The following is a 16,541-nucleotide window of genomic DNA, read 5'->3' as shown; positions in this document are numbered from 1 at the left end:
TCTCTGGTGCTAAATACCCAGTGCAGCTTGATTCTGGAAGGCTAATAGAAGAAAGGGGTTTGCTCACAAGCCACAAAAATGCCTTAGCCCCCATGTGGCAGAGAAATCCTTTTTACCAGGCACCTTGCTCATTGCATAACAGGAACAAAGGACTCGTTTCTTTCCCTGTCCCAATATGGATGCCATTGGAAAAAATTGCTGTTTTTAAAAGGTGTTATTTCCAGAGGCTAAGGGCCCACCCTGGCAACCTGCACCACGTTTTTTGCATATATAGGTCTTGGGAAAGAATATGGAAGGGTGGAGAGAGAGGGGCAAGTGGCTTATTTCTTCACTCCCCCCACTCTGGGCCTTACATACGTCTGACTCCGAGAGGAGTAAAAAAGATTCTACATGGCCCAAAGGGGGAAAACAGGCCTATGTGCTCCTCCCTTCTCTTTAAATTTAGGAGTAGGAGGGGTTCTGCCCAGCCAGAAGGGAAAAAGGCTCAGTGCAGCAAATGCACTGTTGGCACTTCCAGATGTGGGACTCAAACGACAGGGCAGCTCTGGATAGCCCAGACTACAAAGCAGCAGCAGGACAAGGAAAACCCAGTGGCAGATAGATGATAAAGGGGCATTCACTCACCACAGACACTTTAGTGGCTCCATTCATGCCATGGGCTAGGGAGAGGGAAAGCAAAGCACACTCTCTTACTTCCCTCTCTGCTTGTTCCCCATCTGTGACTGGGGGGATAGAGGGGGGTGGGGTGTGTGTGTGTGTGTATGTGTGTGTGTGTGTGTGTGTGTGTGTGTGTGTGAAATTTTAAAACTGGAGGAGGCTGAAGTAGTGCTCCTGGGATCTGTAACACAGATTCCCTCGACTGCTACAGATGTTGGTTTGGGGGAGTGCTATTCTATATTCCTCGCAATTTTTTTTTAGCTTTGATGTTGGCCCAAGTCCCCCTCTTTCTCTTCCTCTGCTTTCTTCCCTCCTCAGCTCCTAAATCTAGAAACGTCTTTTTGTTCTGTGCCAGGAATGATTTAAATGGGATTTGAAGCCAGTCTCACTTCCCCTACTTTGACCAGACTCCAATGGATCTGTCACTGCTCTCAAATTCAGCTGGGCTTATTCATTTTCTTTGCCTCCCGCACCACACTAGAGGTCTACAGAGGCCAGATGTATTACAGATGGGGAGCCTGAGGAAAGGGTGATGAAGGCAAGAATGATGGCGGACCCTTCTAGAAAACCTGACTGGATGACACACTTACGAGATCCTGGAGTAGGTCAGGACCATGCGTTGATCTCTTTGTAAACCCCCAAAACATCTAGCATAATGCTAGGAGCAGCAGGCATGAAAAATAATAATTAATAATAATAATAATTGCTAGAATGGCAGATTGGCTAAGTGAATAGAAAGCCTCAGGGGTGGATAGAGCACCAGCCCTGGAGTTAGGAGGACATGAGTTCAAATCTGGTCTCAGACACATAACATTCACTAGCTGTGTGACTCTGGTCAATTCACTTAATCCCAATTGCCTCACCAAAAAAAAAAAAAGCCATGGATGTTGGGCTTGGAGTATAGGGGTTGAGTCAGAAAGACTCAGGTTCTAGTCCTACTTTGAACACATCCTGACTGTGAGACCCTAGACAAGCATTTAACCTCTAAATGCTCCACTGAGAAACTACCTAAGAATGTAATTGGAGAGCAGGTGCCCATCTACATTGGTTGAGAGAATTTCTTCACTAGCAGTTCCTATACTAATGAAATCAGAGGTTAAGGTTTAAAAAATAGAAATTATAATGATTGTTATATGATGTATGACTTCTACTATGTTAATTTTATAGGCAGGTTGACTGGGACACACCACACAGTTTAGGGAGATCTTGCTGAAGGCCCCACAGAAGATCAGAAAAAAAAACCCACTATGGTATAGTGTAGTGATTGCTCTGTTTCTTGGAGGTAACACCTCATTATTTTGAATTTGTATTCTCAACATCTCATCACACACACACACACACACACACACACACACACACACACACACACACACACATACTCCAAAAAGTTTTTAGGTCACAGAGAGATTTATTTTTAAATAAAGTTAATTAATTTTGTTCTATGCTGAGAATTTCACAATCGTCCTCTTTAGCACATTAAAGAAACCCTGAGAATAAGTGGAATAGAAACTGGGTGTGATTATAGGATGAGGGACGTAACCTGAGAGCCCGTGCTCCAGGAGAAAAGCATCTGAGGAGACTGCTGGTGGCAGTTGATCACTGCCCCTCACATGGTTTCCAATGACAGCTTCAGATCCTGGGTTTGAGGGTTTAGAAAATGCAACTCCATATTTCTTGAAAAAAAACTGTCAACCTTAAATGTTGGTCTAATACACCTGCTTCTTGGAGTGGCTAGATGGCGCAGTGGAGTGAGCTCTGGCCTTAGGGTGAAAAGGACCTGAGTTCAAATCCAGTCTCAGACCCATGATATTTATTAGTTGTTTGTCCCTAGGCAAGTCACTTAACCCCAATTGCCTCACCAAAAAAGTAAAACAGAGACAAACTCCTTCTTCACTTTCTTTTTCTTTGTTTCTCTTCCCTTCTAAGTTCCATTTTTCTCCATCCTCTTCCCCAGTGCTCCCTTTCTTCTTCTTTTTGACTCCTTCTTTGGGACCCATGCCAGTATCCTCACCCACCCACCCACACCCTCAGATTTTGCTTGGCCCCTTAAATGATCAGGAGGCTATTAACCCCTGGAACAGATTCCATTTTCTGACTCTTCTCTTTCCAAATCAGGCCTCCTTTTCTCAGATTGATTAACCCTAAAACTATTTACATCCTTTATCTTCTCATTTTTGAAAAGAGGTGTAACTGAAAGCCTTATGATCCGAGTTCTAACCCCTCCCTAAGCCCTGTCATCACATCAGAACTCCTACAGATAATAATCTTTCTTCTTTTGGTAATGACGTACTCTGTTCTAGTCCAGGGATTAATTCAAAAACAGTGAATAAGGAATTTGATCCAGATGGATTTCTGGCAGCAAGATCCAAAACTCTTCCAACAGGCAGCCCCAGCCTTAAAAACCCAAATCAGAGCAATAGAGGGCAGAGAGATCTCAGGTACTGCTCAGGGGAACTGTGACAGGTTTCCTAAACTCTGCTCTCCCAGCTCATCTCAGTTTATCACACATACTATGGGTCTGTAGGCTTTCAAGGTAAACAAAGGCTTTGAACTCAGAGCCTTTTACCTATAACATCTCATATCCTCACCATGCTTCTCTAAAGTAGTTCGAGCAAGTATTATTTTGTGAAATGGAAAGCCCAGGCACTTTCTTAAGGTTACTCAATTAGACAAGCTCACACAGCTGGGATTAAAACCAAGGTTTGGTTTCTCCAGTGCTCTCTTGCACCAGGTTACCAGGTGTTTGCAACAAGAGACAAGAGGTTCCACCACGTCTTCTCCAGCCAAATCCCCATATTCAGATAAAGGGTTGTTTCATTTCTCTGCAGTTATCTATATGGGAAGTCTTTTTCTCTTGCTGCCCTGTTTCCCTGGAAGGTCCCATATTTTGTCAGTCCCTGGAAAACACGCTCTGATACAAACTGATACTTGCTCTGTGGGAAGACATTTTCCCCAAGATATTTTTCTTATCACTGTATTCCTCTTGACCATTGAAATTATCTATGAAACCAAACACCACTCAGCCCATCCTCTTAGCTCTAACAGTCTGATTGACTACACTTGTTGAGACCCCAGGATTTCAGGTAGGGATGCGGAACGGGGTTAGGGATGGGACACTTTAGGACAACCAGTAGGACTGATCTTAGTTCAGATGGGAAATGGCTTCTCCTGAGGCAGGAGGCAACTACACCTTCTAGCTTAGGTCTACTTCACTCCTATCCTTATTTCCAAACCCTGCAAACACATGATAAATGATGGGGCAGCCCATTAAAAAATATTCCACTCCATCTTCTAGGTTTAAATTCTGGTGTCCCTCCCCATCCCACTCCCAACCCCCCCAAATCTGACAAAAGTCCTTTTATGCTATGTGGACTGCAAAAGAAATAGCTTTAATGGACAGGAGACCTTAATGTTACATTTTGTAATGTTTTCCCTCCACCTAGCCTTGCCCCCAGTTATTTATTAATACTCACAACCAACTAGAAAAGCAATGGTGGTCCAGCAGTAGGTAGGAACTGGATCTGCAATTTCATTAGTAAAAGGAATTCCCAGGTGAGGAAACCATCTCTATCAATGAGGGTCATCAATTTTTCTACAATTTAGGAGTCTTAAGAATTGTCTAGGGTGGGGGCAGCTAGATGGTGAAGCGAATAGAGCACCAGCCCTGGAGTCAGGAGGACCTGAGTTCAAATGCGGCCTCGAACACATAACATTCAGTAGCTGTGTGACCCTGGGCAAGTCCCTTAACCCTGATTGCCCCCCCTCCCCCCAAAAAAAGAATTGTCCAGGGCACTGAAAAGGTCAAGTGACTTGCCCAGGATCACACAGCCAGTAAGTGTTAGAAGCAGGACCTGAATCCAGTCTTCCTGGATCCAAAGCTCCCTCTTCATAAAGATACTCCTTCCCTTTCTCCTTGTCTTTTCTTTCTTTCCCTCTCTCCTTCCTTCCTCCCTCCTTTCTCTTTCTCTCTCTTTCCTTCTTTTATTCCTTCCTTCCTTCCTTCCTTCCTTCCTTCCTTCCTTCCTTCCTTCCTTCCTTCCTTCCTTCCTTCCTTCCTTCCTTCCTTTTTCTTTCTTCTTTCTTTCCTTCCCTCCTTCTCTTCCTGCTGTCCTTAGAATGTTTCTACAGAAAGTCCTAACTCTTGTCATGCAAACCTGCCTGTCACAGCTGCTCCTTCCTTCCCCAAGGTAATTTTTGTTGCAAGCTGCCTCTTCTACTGACTAGTAAACGACTTTATTGAGCTGAACACCACCCACCTCTGCTGCTCAGCTCTGATTAGAGGGGCTACTCTCCCGGCTTTGCCACTGATTCACGGTATGAATTGGGCAAACCACTTAACCACTCTGTGGGCTTCCCTTCTTGTCAATAGAGAATAATAAGTCCTCCCTTCATGAAAGATGTGAGGATGAAGGGTGCCTGCTGCTGACCTGCTTTCGCCCTCTTGGAAGGAAGGTACCACATAAATACAAAATATTATCACAGAAATTGGCTCTTCATGGAAAAGTCCACAAAAACGAAGAACAAAAATAAACCCCACATCACAACACCTCTTTCAAGAAACCTGTTCAGCTATTTTCACTTGTATACAAGACCATGGTGTAGCAGCCCTAGAGTTTCAAAGTGAGGAGACTGATGTCCAGGAGAAACTTAAGGAAAAAAAGCCCAAAGAGCTCCAACTGGAGAAAGTCACCTTATTTAGAGATACGAGACTACACCCTTTTCTCCCTTATGGGAGCGCTTAATGCCCCCATGACTCCTTTTCGCCTTTGTCAAAGACCACCCAGGGAAACTTCCTGGCAGAATGCCACCGTCACAGAGGCTGAGGCCAGACCGAACTTCAGGGCCTCTATCACTACAATAGAATTCTATGCAATAAAGGAACTGGACTGTGGAGGATTTTACCTGGCCCCTTTACATTTTCTGTCTTTTGGGATGAAAACACCAAACTCATAAAAGAATTAAAGCATCAGTGGTTAATGTTGATCATTTTAAGTGTGGCTACAACTGATGAAGTTTGGACTTAAGGTTAATACAACTCTAACTCTGTTCTGTGATTTTAGGACAACTTCTTATGTAATACATCCATTCATATTAAAAAAGGATGTCCATTACTTATGCTATAACACTGGTTTTCAAAAAAATGGTGTATGTGTGTGTGAAGCATTAAACTGAATTATCGTAAAACAAAAAATTCTGTCTTATGAGGATGCTTCATTTTATATAGTACTAGCAATTAGAACAAAGGACAGGGTAGTGGGGGAGAGAAAGAGAAAGAGAGAGAGAGAGAGAGAGAGAGAGAGAGAGAGAGAGAGAGAGAGAGAGAGAGAGAGAGAGAGATTTGTGAAATAATTAAGAGAAGCTCCTGATTTAAAAGAAAATGAATAAACCAAACCCCACTCCCAATTAGTTATGAACCACCTTTAACAAACCTGCTTAAATTATAAAAAATATATAAATTCAGATTAGTAAAGAAACTTCATTTGGGTAAAAAGACAAGCAGGTCTCTTTACTCAGTTAAGAAGTGATAGATTACAGGTATGTAATGAGATATACATGGTCAGAGACTGTCAATATATTAAGTTTTGAGGGGTTTTTTGCTTAACTCTTTTGTTATGAGGAAAGATTCTATTGGGCACTGGGTATTGGTAAATACCAGTAATTTTTTTTAAGCATAAATAAAAATTTTTAAGTTAAAAAAAAAAAAAGAAAAAGCCAGATAAGATTGAGGGAGCACAACAGAGGTTGAAGGTTCACCTTTATTGACCTGGGTCTTGTATTCCAACAGAGAAGTGAAAATATATGATGTTTCACCAAGATTAGGCTTTTCACACAAAGGCAGAACAAACAGCAAATTTAAAAGACAGAAGCTAAGACATGTGGGTACTTCTTAAGCTGTCACTTGGGACATTCAGCACCCCAGGGATCCCATCATCCCAGGCAGCAGTCCTGGGATCACAACTACATATCCCCAATTTAGATCTAGTGTCTGATTAGAGTGGTCAACTGAAGGCTCGTCAGGCTGAAACCAATAGCTGTCATTTTATAGTCCACTTCTCTCAGTGAAAAGGGTATTTGTATATTGTAATATAGAAAAGGGATATTACAAGCTCAGATTATATGGACTGTGGGTGACAGAACTAAGCTGACCTTATAGATAACAATACCTTGGAGCAATACACAGAACCAGAAATCTAAAATGAAAGATTATCAGCAGAATCTCTAAATTTAAACTGAAGTGCTGCTTAGTACAGAGGCACTAGAGGAATGTCCAACACCTTCATTTCCATGGCTTTACAGATATAATCTGGAAGATGAGACAATAATATTTGAAAAGTGTTTTTTCTTCACCTGCTAAAGGTGATGAGATGACTAATTGTAAGCATTTTTTTTAATCACAGAATTTAAAATTGGAAAGGACTTCAGAGGACATCTAGTCTAACCCCCTCATTTTATAGATTAAGAAACTGAGGCCCAGAGAGATGAGGCAACTTGTCATGTGGCAGAGACAGGATTCAAAAAGAGTTCCCTTGACTTTTTTTTTTAGCATATTTTAAATTTTTCAAGGTCAAAACCTCACTATTAAGACTTTTAAGTTGCAAAAATCACTAAAAGGCACACCTACCCCTCCTCATTACTGCTCTGCCATGAACTTCTTCCAGTCATCCAGGTTCAAAAGGTTGGTGTCATCCTCACCCTTGACTTTAAGAATTTAGCCGAAATACAAATTCCAAAAACCTCCTTGAATATAGGACATTCCAATTTCTAACAAACCTAGAGCTCAAAGCCACCTTGAATTTCAGACCTAGAGGTGAGTCACCAACTAAAGAAGAGTGAGTTTTTCAGAGAGTAGGGCTTAATATTTATAAACTGAGACATAAAAAATTAAAATCTTGACAAGTTTTGCTACTTTCTTCGAACTTCACCTCCACAAAGATCATGTTTTTTTCTTTCTGATCCCTTTAGTATTTTGTACTAGTCTCGTGTATTTAAGTTTTTGAGTTAGTTCCATGGTTAAAAGTCAATGAAAAGATGCAAGATGCATAAAAGTAGGTTGTAAACATATTACTGATGGTGACTTACATATGAGGCATGGCATAAAAGACATCATGAGTACACTGAAGTATCTGAGGAATTATTTCATGTATTTTTTTTCTTGTCTCTCCAACTAAAATGAAATCACCTGGAGGTCAAGCAAGATCTGCCCTAGAAAGCCTTCCTTTGGTAGCCCTCCTAGTCCCTACCTCAGTGCTGTAGATGTAGTAAATTTTCTATTCATTCCTGTGTAACAACTGAAGTTTCCCATATGCACTGGGAACCACACGCTCACCTCATCCTTACTCTGCCTTGTTCAGTGTTGCCAAAGGATTCTGGGAAAAGAACATTTCTCTAAAATATTACTCTCTGGCTACCTCCCTAGCAAGGGCATTTGGCAATACACTTGATGCAAACCAGACTCATCTTCCCCTGCCCAGAACTTACAGCTTCTTTTTGCTGACTCCTAGGAATGTGGAGGTTCTCTTCAACATTTTCTCTGACATCTCAGTTGGGTGGACTTTCTGCTAGTGAATTTGGAGTTTCTGCTATGATATCTCTCTTGTTCACCCCACCCCACCCCCAACTCTATTCAAAACATCAAAGGCTTCGTTTGAAGATAAAGCCAAATTTGCCATTAGGAAAAGACAAATGATTTCCTGAACTGCATTTCAGAAGATGGGAAGAAGCCAGAGTTACTCTGTGTTTTCAAGATAAACACAGCATAGTACGTCATACCACAAGGCACTCTATATAATACCACTGACTTGAGACATAAATCTGTGTCACTGGTACTCTCAGCAACACCAGGCAAGCGCAACTGGTTCCTGTCACTGAAGGCCCACCAGGGCAGCATATCGAGCATTGGTATTACTGTGCTGCCGGAGAAAGGCCATACCTGCATCTCTGGAGCTTTGACAAGCAGAGATTAGAGGCACTAAACTGGAAGCTGTCTGAACTATGGATGGAATCTCAAAAACCTGACTCCTCCAATCCTACTATTAAAAGCCTTTTTTCATGGCTGCCATTTTTCCACAGATGCTTTTCTTTTAAAAGAAAAACAGGAGACTTAGGAAAATAAGCTACTTATGCATTTGAAAGGCATATTGTAACTTGTAACATACAAGTGTCCAGTGATATTTAGCTATAAATATTACAAAACAAATGACAGCAAAAAACCCCCAAAATAAAACAAAACAAACAAACAAAAACAACTCACCTGCTCTCTCTTACTCCCCTCTCTTTATGTCTATTCACTGTCAGTACGAATGATGGGAAAATGTCAAGGTCACAGGCTCCAGGAAGTTTGTTCTGGAATTTAGGAAAGAGAAAGTTCTCTCATCTTCTCTCCATACAATGCAACATATCAAACACTTGGCATTTGGTTTTTTTTAAGATACTTGGCCATGAACTTCAATGGGAATTATCTTCCACAACCTCATTTTATATAAATGATAAAACAGGAGAAAAAACCCCTAAACTTCTCCAAGGTCTTGCTGAGCCCTTGAGTTTCCAGTTTCTTGCCTCACTGCTTTGCAAGTGTGAGGGGGGAACTGAAATTAATATTTGATTAAGTGCTTACTGTCTTAGGGAGAAGGGAGGAAGAAAAATTTGGAATTCGAAATCTCATGAAAAAGAATGTTAAAAATTGTCTTTACATGTAATTAGAAAAAATAAAATGCCATTAAAAATGTATTAAGGATGCACAATTACTTTTAAAGCTGGTTAAGAAAACCATTGTTAGCATTTAAATGAGCAGCCCATAATGGCAAATCAAATGCTTGGAGCTGAGTTCTCACCCTTTCCCCAACCCTTTACCACAAGGCAATTCTCTTCAGAGACACTCTCTTCTGCAGCCATAATCCATCCACTCCCTAACAAACAGATAATTGCTGAGTGAGCTCCCACTATGTGCAAGGCAGGGAACTGTAGACACAAGAAAATATGACTTATCTCAGCTCAATATTAGCATTCTATGACCAGAAGAATCAATTCTTGCCCACCTTTTAAAAAGTCTGACAACATATTCCTCAATTCACACGCAGAGTTCATCACCTCTTTGCCAAGGGAGAAAGGCATGTTTCCTCCATTGGTCCTCCACAGTCAAGATCATCTACTGATTAAAGTTCTAATGCTGTTTTCCTTTTACATTATTGTTTGCTCTCCTTTCTCAACCACTATAGAGACTATGGAAATGTTGACTGAGTTATTTCACGAGTAAAATCTCCTGCTGATTAATCTTTATGCTTCCCAAGTCACAAATATGTTGCTGAAAGGGTGAAGTCCAAAACACATGGAAAAAGCCCTTTCAAAATAATATAAAGAAAGATATCCCCACTCATTTCACAGAAGGAATAGAATCTTCCATACTCCCTACTGCCAGACTAAACTAGTCCCATAAAACTCTAACTGATAAGACCAGATAGCATCTAAGAAGTGACAAAAGAGCAACATTGGCAGTTAGTGCTTCTGGAGCTCTGGGAAGAGTCCCAGGAATCTCTAAGGGCTGGGGAGATGACAGAAGACTTCACCATGGATCTGAGCTGGTCCTTGAAGGTTAGGTAGGCTATGTTTAAGTGGAGAATAGGGAAAGGAACATACTTGGTAGCAGGTACAACACAGTCTAAAGGAAAACAGCAGAAATAAGAAGGATGGCTTCACATCTTCAGTCTTATTGAAGCAAAAGATTCATATAAGAGAAATTGGGGACCAGGTCATGGAAGGCCTTTAATAACAGGTCAAGGAGTCTAGATATTTACCTCATAAGCTATGGGGAGACACCAAAAGTTTTGAATGGGAGTTGTTGTTGTTTGTCCTTCGTTCTGGAAGAGGACCATGACATCAGGAAGGTGATGTCATGACTTGCAAGTGAATCGGATTTAAGTGAGGAAGGGCTGTACAAAGTCATCAGCCTCACTTTCTCCTCCGGGGCCATCTGGGTCCAATGGCAAGTTATAGATCAGGATGTCTGGAGATGGCCCCTTTAGATCCTCTAATGAGGTCAACAAAGAAGGAGAGTGACATGATGAAAATAGTTTTAGGAAGGCTAATCTGATGAAGGACTGATCGTCATGAGGGGTACACAAGATGAGTTGATCTATTACAGTAATTCATACAAAAGGTAACCGAGGACTTAAACCAGGTTGGTAATGGAAGGAATGGAAAGGATGAGACTGATGTAAGGAATGTGAAATAGAAAGAATGGAAAAGATGACTGATTGGGTATGGAGGGGGTCAAGGGAAAGGGAGGAGCCAAAGTTGTAATATCCTCATTTTACAGAAGAAATTCTGGAATACTATCAGTTCAGGGATCTTAGACAAGGGTAAATGGGAGTTCACAGAAAGAGCCAGGGTTCAAACCCAGATTTCCCAACACTTGGGGTAGTGTCTCAGGTCATTCAAAAGAGGCAACTCCAATTTTTCTCCAACTTACTCCAATTGAACTCAGCACCATCATCTTTTCCCTGACATTACTGTATAAGAGGGTTCCAAAGATTGGACACCTGATCACGAAAACAGTGTGTAAACGTGATTTCATATTTGGGGTGTATCTGTGTGTATACTATGCCCAACATTTAGTCTGGTGCCATAAATTTGAAAAATACCCATTCAAATCATTTTCAGGATTTGAATTGTTCCCAGGAATAGAAAATAAGCTTAGCACTATAAATTAAGTTCAATTTACCCTGTAAGTTTTCAGTCTCATAAGAAACAGGACAGTAAACAATGTTTATACTTTATCTTGATATTGAGCTATTCCTTGTGAATCATAACTGAGATACTTTGGGGTTATGAGAACTCAGGTATACACTGCTTTATTTCATGGATTAGCAGCCTACCAAAGAAGCTGAGCAAGACAAACTTTCACTTGAGACAGAAGTGACTCAACTAGGGCTTCTTCTGTCCTCAAGTTATAGTCACAGAAATGAAGATTAAAAGAAAATATCTTTGGGCTAAGAAAGCAAGAAAATAGGAAACTCAGGGTTGGGCCTTCTGTGCAGAGATTTTTTTTTCCAATTTTAACCTTTTCCTAATGCACCCAAATCAAGTAGGGTTAGAGTTACATTACTAAATGAACTAAAGTTTACAACTCCTGTGGAGTCCTGGGGTTTGAAGATAACTCAAATTCCAAAATCCAATTATCCCACTTTGAACTTGGGTAAGCACTTCACAAAAAATTATTCAGGACAAACATATCCCAGTGCTGTAGCATAAGGGGCAAAGAGAGGCACAGTGAGTTTCTTGCCCAGAATCAGTAGCTGGGTCAGGATTTGAACTCTGCTTTCCCGATATCCTGTGGGATCTGTGACCACCAACCTCACCTCTTGCCCTCCTTTTTAAACCACTGTGGTGTTTGTGGGGATGTCAGCTGAATTATTTCATGAGTAAAATCACCTATTGATTAATTTGGGGGCTATACAGGCCACAAACAAGTTGCTGAAAGGTTGAGGTCCAAAACACTTTAAAGAGCACTTCAAAGTGGCAAAACAAGGAAGCTATTTCCACCCATTTCTATTAGGTAGTGGGATCTCTCATATTGCCAGACTAAGCTAATTCATCCAATGGGAAGCTGAAGAATTACTCCCATATTTTTTTGCATCTCTTGCCAAAAGTCTAATTTCTGCCTCTAATAACCATCTGTATCTGTTCCTAACAGAAAAGCCTGGGACAAATGTTAGTGCATTTTTTTTCTTGCTGCATAAAGCTCTTTTCCAGTTTTTTTTTCTTCTTTAAGAATGAGCGACAGGGATTTTTGAGGTTTAAGTTGTCAAACCTCACATTTCATTTCGTTGTTTGATGTCATAAGGGCAACCCCTAGCTCTTTGAAGGTTCAACCTGTTTGACTTTTGATACTGAAATAGTTGGAAGAAAGAATATAATGAAGTAGTTCAGATTTTTAAATTATATATTTGCATATTCTCCCTGGTAAAACTCAGGGATTGGGAGACTTTAATACCACTCCTACTCATACCTCACAACAGTCATTGCTAATCCCAAGAAGCTCCATTATTAGTATGGGAACCTTCTTTTCTCTCATTTATGTAGAACCAATTACAAATCCTCAGAAACACTCCTGGAAACTTCTCTACTCTGAGTCACTTTGAAGCCAGATAAGTTTAAAGAATATAAGCTACCGGGAAGAAAAAAAAGAAGGTGCTTTCCCCTAAAGATGTTCCCCTCCCCCAGCCAGAAAAAAAACAATATTTTTATGTTTTGGGTTTAGGCTTTTTTTTTTTTTTTGCTGATGAATTTCTGCCCACTTGAAATGAAGACTGATTTATTGGCTGTAAATGGAAAGATCAAAAGGCCATGAGAGAATTGTAGAGCAGTTAAGGGACTAGTCACCAAGTAAATCAGAAATGTTAAGACATGTAGAGAGAGGCAGGTTGGCCTAGTGGATAAAAGGCCAGTGCTGGAATTAGGAAAGACCTGAGTTCAAGTTCTACTAGTGATGTAGATAAGCTGGAAGGTGGTCGACAGCGGCCCAGGCAACTCTCAAAAACAAAGTTTCAGAGGAGTTGATGAACTGGACCAATGAAGGGAGTTTCTAGACGGGGAGTTCCCTTCCTCCCAAAACCATGCAAGAACTTTAACAATTATGTTAATGAATTATCTAGTGCTTACAAAGTTACCCTGCTGGCAAATGATTTTGGGTATAAAGTGGGCTCCACCATACAAAGAGAACTTGGGAAGGCCAAGGAGACATTAGTTTTCATCAACAACATAAATTTAATGGAAATCCATTCCCTAGCTCAAAGAGGTAATTTTGGGCAACTTTATGGGACTAGGGATTTGTGCAAAGAAGAAAACAAATTTGAACTCATGACAAGTTGCTTTTTGGACATTTTTGCTGTGTGATTTTAGTATTCTTAATCAAATTACCAGTATCCTTTAAGAGTCCTTATTTTCCTTAACGTTACTTTTTAAAAAATGACCATTCATTACATTCAGTGTCAGCCTTACTGACTATTCTCCTCTCACCTCAAATTCCTCCATCATCTTAGAAAGATATATGCACGACCACAAGTTAAGCACCCATAAGTGCTCTCCAGGAACAAAATAGCAACTGTTTTCCTTCTTTGCTCACTCCTCCCCACTGCCCTCTTCTCCACCTCTCCCACTTGTTCATTTCCATGATTTTCTTTCAATGACCAAAACAAAATCCAGTAAGAGCCTAGAAAAGCAAAACTAGCAGAAAGCAGAACGCGCGCACATACTCCACCCCAACCTTCCTCCACTCTCCAAACCTCCCATCCTTCATTGCCACTCTGGCCCCAAATACACACATTCTAGTACTGGGGATTTCTCCACTATTTCTCCTTCCCTTCATCCTCCTGGAACTGCCTTTCCATTGCTTTTCTCTTTAAAACAAATTCTTTCAATTTAGACATTAATCCACCCTCACTCCGGGACAGGCTAACGTGGAAAGTTTTGTGGGCAAGTGAGATCCAGCGGCCTGGAGCCAGGAAGCCGAGAAATGGTGTAAATCTTTGGGGAAGTTGGGAGAAAGCAAGCGGCAGGGGCTGGAGGAGCCAGTCCCAGGCCCTCCATTGGTTTGGCGCAAGTAGCAGGGGAGTGCAGAGGAAAATCAACGAGCTGCCGGGTGACCACTGGGGAGACCTAGGGGGAGATCCCCGGAGACAGCGATAGGAAGAACGCTTCTCAGTCTCCGCTCTCGATCTGGTTTCGGTGCCTTTACGCAGACCCCTGCCTTCTGGGGACAAGGACGTGGAGCGGCCTCGGACAAACTTTTTTTCCCTCGGACAAACTTTTTGCAATATGCCTGGTCCTAGATGCTCAAGGCTCCAACATCCAGGCACACAAAGATCTGTAGCTGCGGCCCGGCAGGCAACTTCCAAAACTCAGATCCTAGCCTCCGGCCAGACCAGAAATTCACATCGTTTCCAATCTCCAGAAATCAATTCCTCCTCTCTCCATGCAACAACCTCCTCCCTCCAATAAAAAGCCCGACTCTCCATCCTACACTTCACCCCCGGCAAAACAAAACAAACCACAAACAAAAACACCCAGAGGAGACTTAAAACAACAACAACAACCACCACCACAACAACCAAACTTCTTTATGATTGTTTTACTCACCTCTAATGCAGACGGTGTAGAGAAGTGCAAACTTAGAACCCAGGGTCAGCAATCTAGGATGGCAATACATACACGAACACTCACACAAGAACACGTACGTACACACACACACACACACACACACACACACACACACGGACACACGGACACACACACACACACACACCACACGGACACACACAGCTACACCAAATGAAGAGAGAAAATAGCAGGAGCAACAAAGGCAATCTGAAGTAGAGAATTTCCAGGCCGGATGGTTTGGTAGGAAGCGATTAAGGGAGAGTTTGCGTGGAAGTGTAAGTGTGTCGGGTGATGGGTTTGCTATTCAGGGAAGGAGGAGGAGGAAGAAGCGGTGGCAGTGTCGGCGGGAGGAGGAGGAGGAGGAGGAGGAGGAGACGGAGGAGGAGGAGAAGGAAAGAGGCATTGCGATGAGGGCACCCGGACCCTCCATATGGAAGGAGGTTTTTTGGATGACTGAACTCTCAAACAATTCCTTCTTTCGCTACTCCTGCATTGGGGCCTCCCATTCCCCCCTCGAAGAGGAGGAGGAGGCAGAGAAGAGGGGGAGGAGCAAAAAGGAGGAAAGAAAAAAAAAATCAGTCCTGGAAAGGAAACTGAAGAGGGGAAAAAAAACTGGTGTCTTAAATAGTTGGTCAGTTTCTCTCTAAAGCACCTAACTTTGTTATCCTTCTTTTTTCCTGAACCTTTCCATATTTTTTCCTCAGTTTCTTCCTTTCAGCATTCAACCTTCGGCTTTCTCACATTTTCCTTCTCTCTTCTATTATTCCCCACCCTCTTCCTAGCCTCATCTTGGGTATTTCTGTTCCGCGTCCTTTCACTCAGTTTTCCATCCTTTCCCCTCCCACCCTACAGACACTTTTTCGATTTTTTCTCAGACCCCTTTCTCTGATTTCTCCTACTTCTCTTTCTTTTTGCAAAAATTATGGTTAACTAGTTAGACTCAAAGCTGCTATTCTTACCGGGGGTACTGGGGTATGTATGTGTGAGGTGTGTGTGGCCAGGGATAGAAAGAACCAAATCAGAGAATATAATAATTGAAAATCATTGGTGAGACTCTTTGGTCCCGCCCCCTCTCTTTTCCACCCCCTTGTCCTGCAGAGAGGGAGTCTGCAAAGGCCCAAAGCTGAAAGCTCCCTGACCTGGTCTAATTCATCATCCAGGGGATAAGGGAACAGCTGCAAAAGGAAAGGAAGGATTTGGGGAAGGGGCAACTTCTGAAGGAGAGGCATGCCTTTTTTTCTTTTTTAAAATGTTAGCTTGGTCCCAGCCAAAATATTGAGACAGGAAATGTTTCAGAGCAGTGTGGAGCCAAATGATCCCATGGTCAGAGGCAGGATTGGTCTCTCCTCTCTAGGGTAAAATCGTGCAACATTAGCCTGGAAGTGGACTTTGGAGACCATCTAATCCAACTTCCTAATTTAGTAATTATAGCTAACATTTATATAAGGTTTTCAATTTACAAATATCTCATTTTATCCCCACAACAATCCTGTGAGATAGGTGCTATTATTATCACCCTTTTACAGTTGAGGAAACTGAGACAGACACAGATTAAGTGACTTGCCCTGAGTCTCATAGTTAGTAAGTGCCCAAGGCTGGATTTGAACTCAGATCTTTCTGGCTCCCAAATCCAGCTCTCAACTGGATACATTATGCCAGGTAGCTGCTTCACACGTCCTCTTTGTCTTAATTAGGAATCACTTTAGGTAAAAGAGAGTTGGAAATGGCAA

The 16,541-nt window shown here is 41.8% G+C and overlaps 1 protein-coding gene across 5 annotated transcripts in view; it reads right to left on the bottom strand.

Annotated features, from left to right (window-relative positions):
* Positions 1 to 15,771, bottom strand: part of BOC (BOC cell adhesion associated, oncogene regulated) — a 100,138-nt gene extending 84,367 nt beyond the window's left edge. For 2 of the 5 annotated variants that reach the window (XM_021007131.2, XM_021007132.2), the window contains exons 1-2: positions 14,791 to 15,767; positions 8,909 to 9,000 (exon numbers count right to left, since the gene is read on the bottom strand). The gene's annotated coding sequence lies outside the window, so the exon portion shown is untranslated. Of the gene's footprint in view, positions 1 to 8,908; positions 9,001 to 14,790 lie in introns of all 5 variants that reach the window. The other 3 variants (XM_078146709.1, XM_021007133.2, XM_078146708.1) reach the window with 3 other exon arrangements.
* Positions 15,772 to 16,541: the final 770 nt, after the last annotated feature.

Source organism: Phascolarctos cinereus, unplaced genomic scaffold, assembly GCF_003287225.1.
Source record: "Phascolarctos cinereus isolate Bilbo 61053 unplaced genomic scaffold, phaCin_HiC Scaffold_726;HRSCAF=1367, whole genome shotgun sequence".
Lineage (NCBI taxonomy): Eukaryota > Metazoa > Chordata > Mammalia > Diprotodontia > Phascolarctidae > Phascolarctos > Phascolarctos cinereus.
The sequence above is the reverse complement of the archived record's forward strand: the minus strand, read 5'-3'. Positions and strand labels throughout refer to the sequence as shown.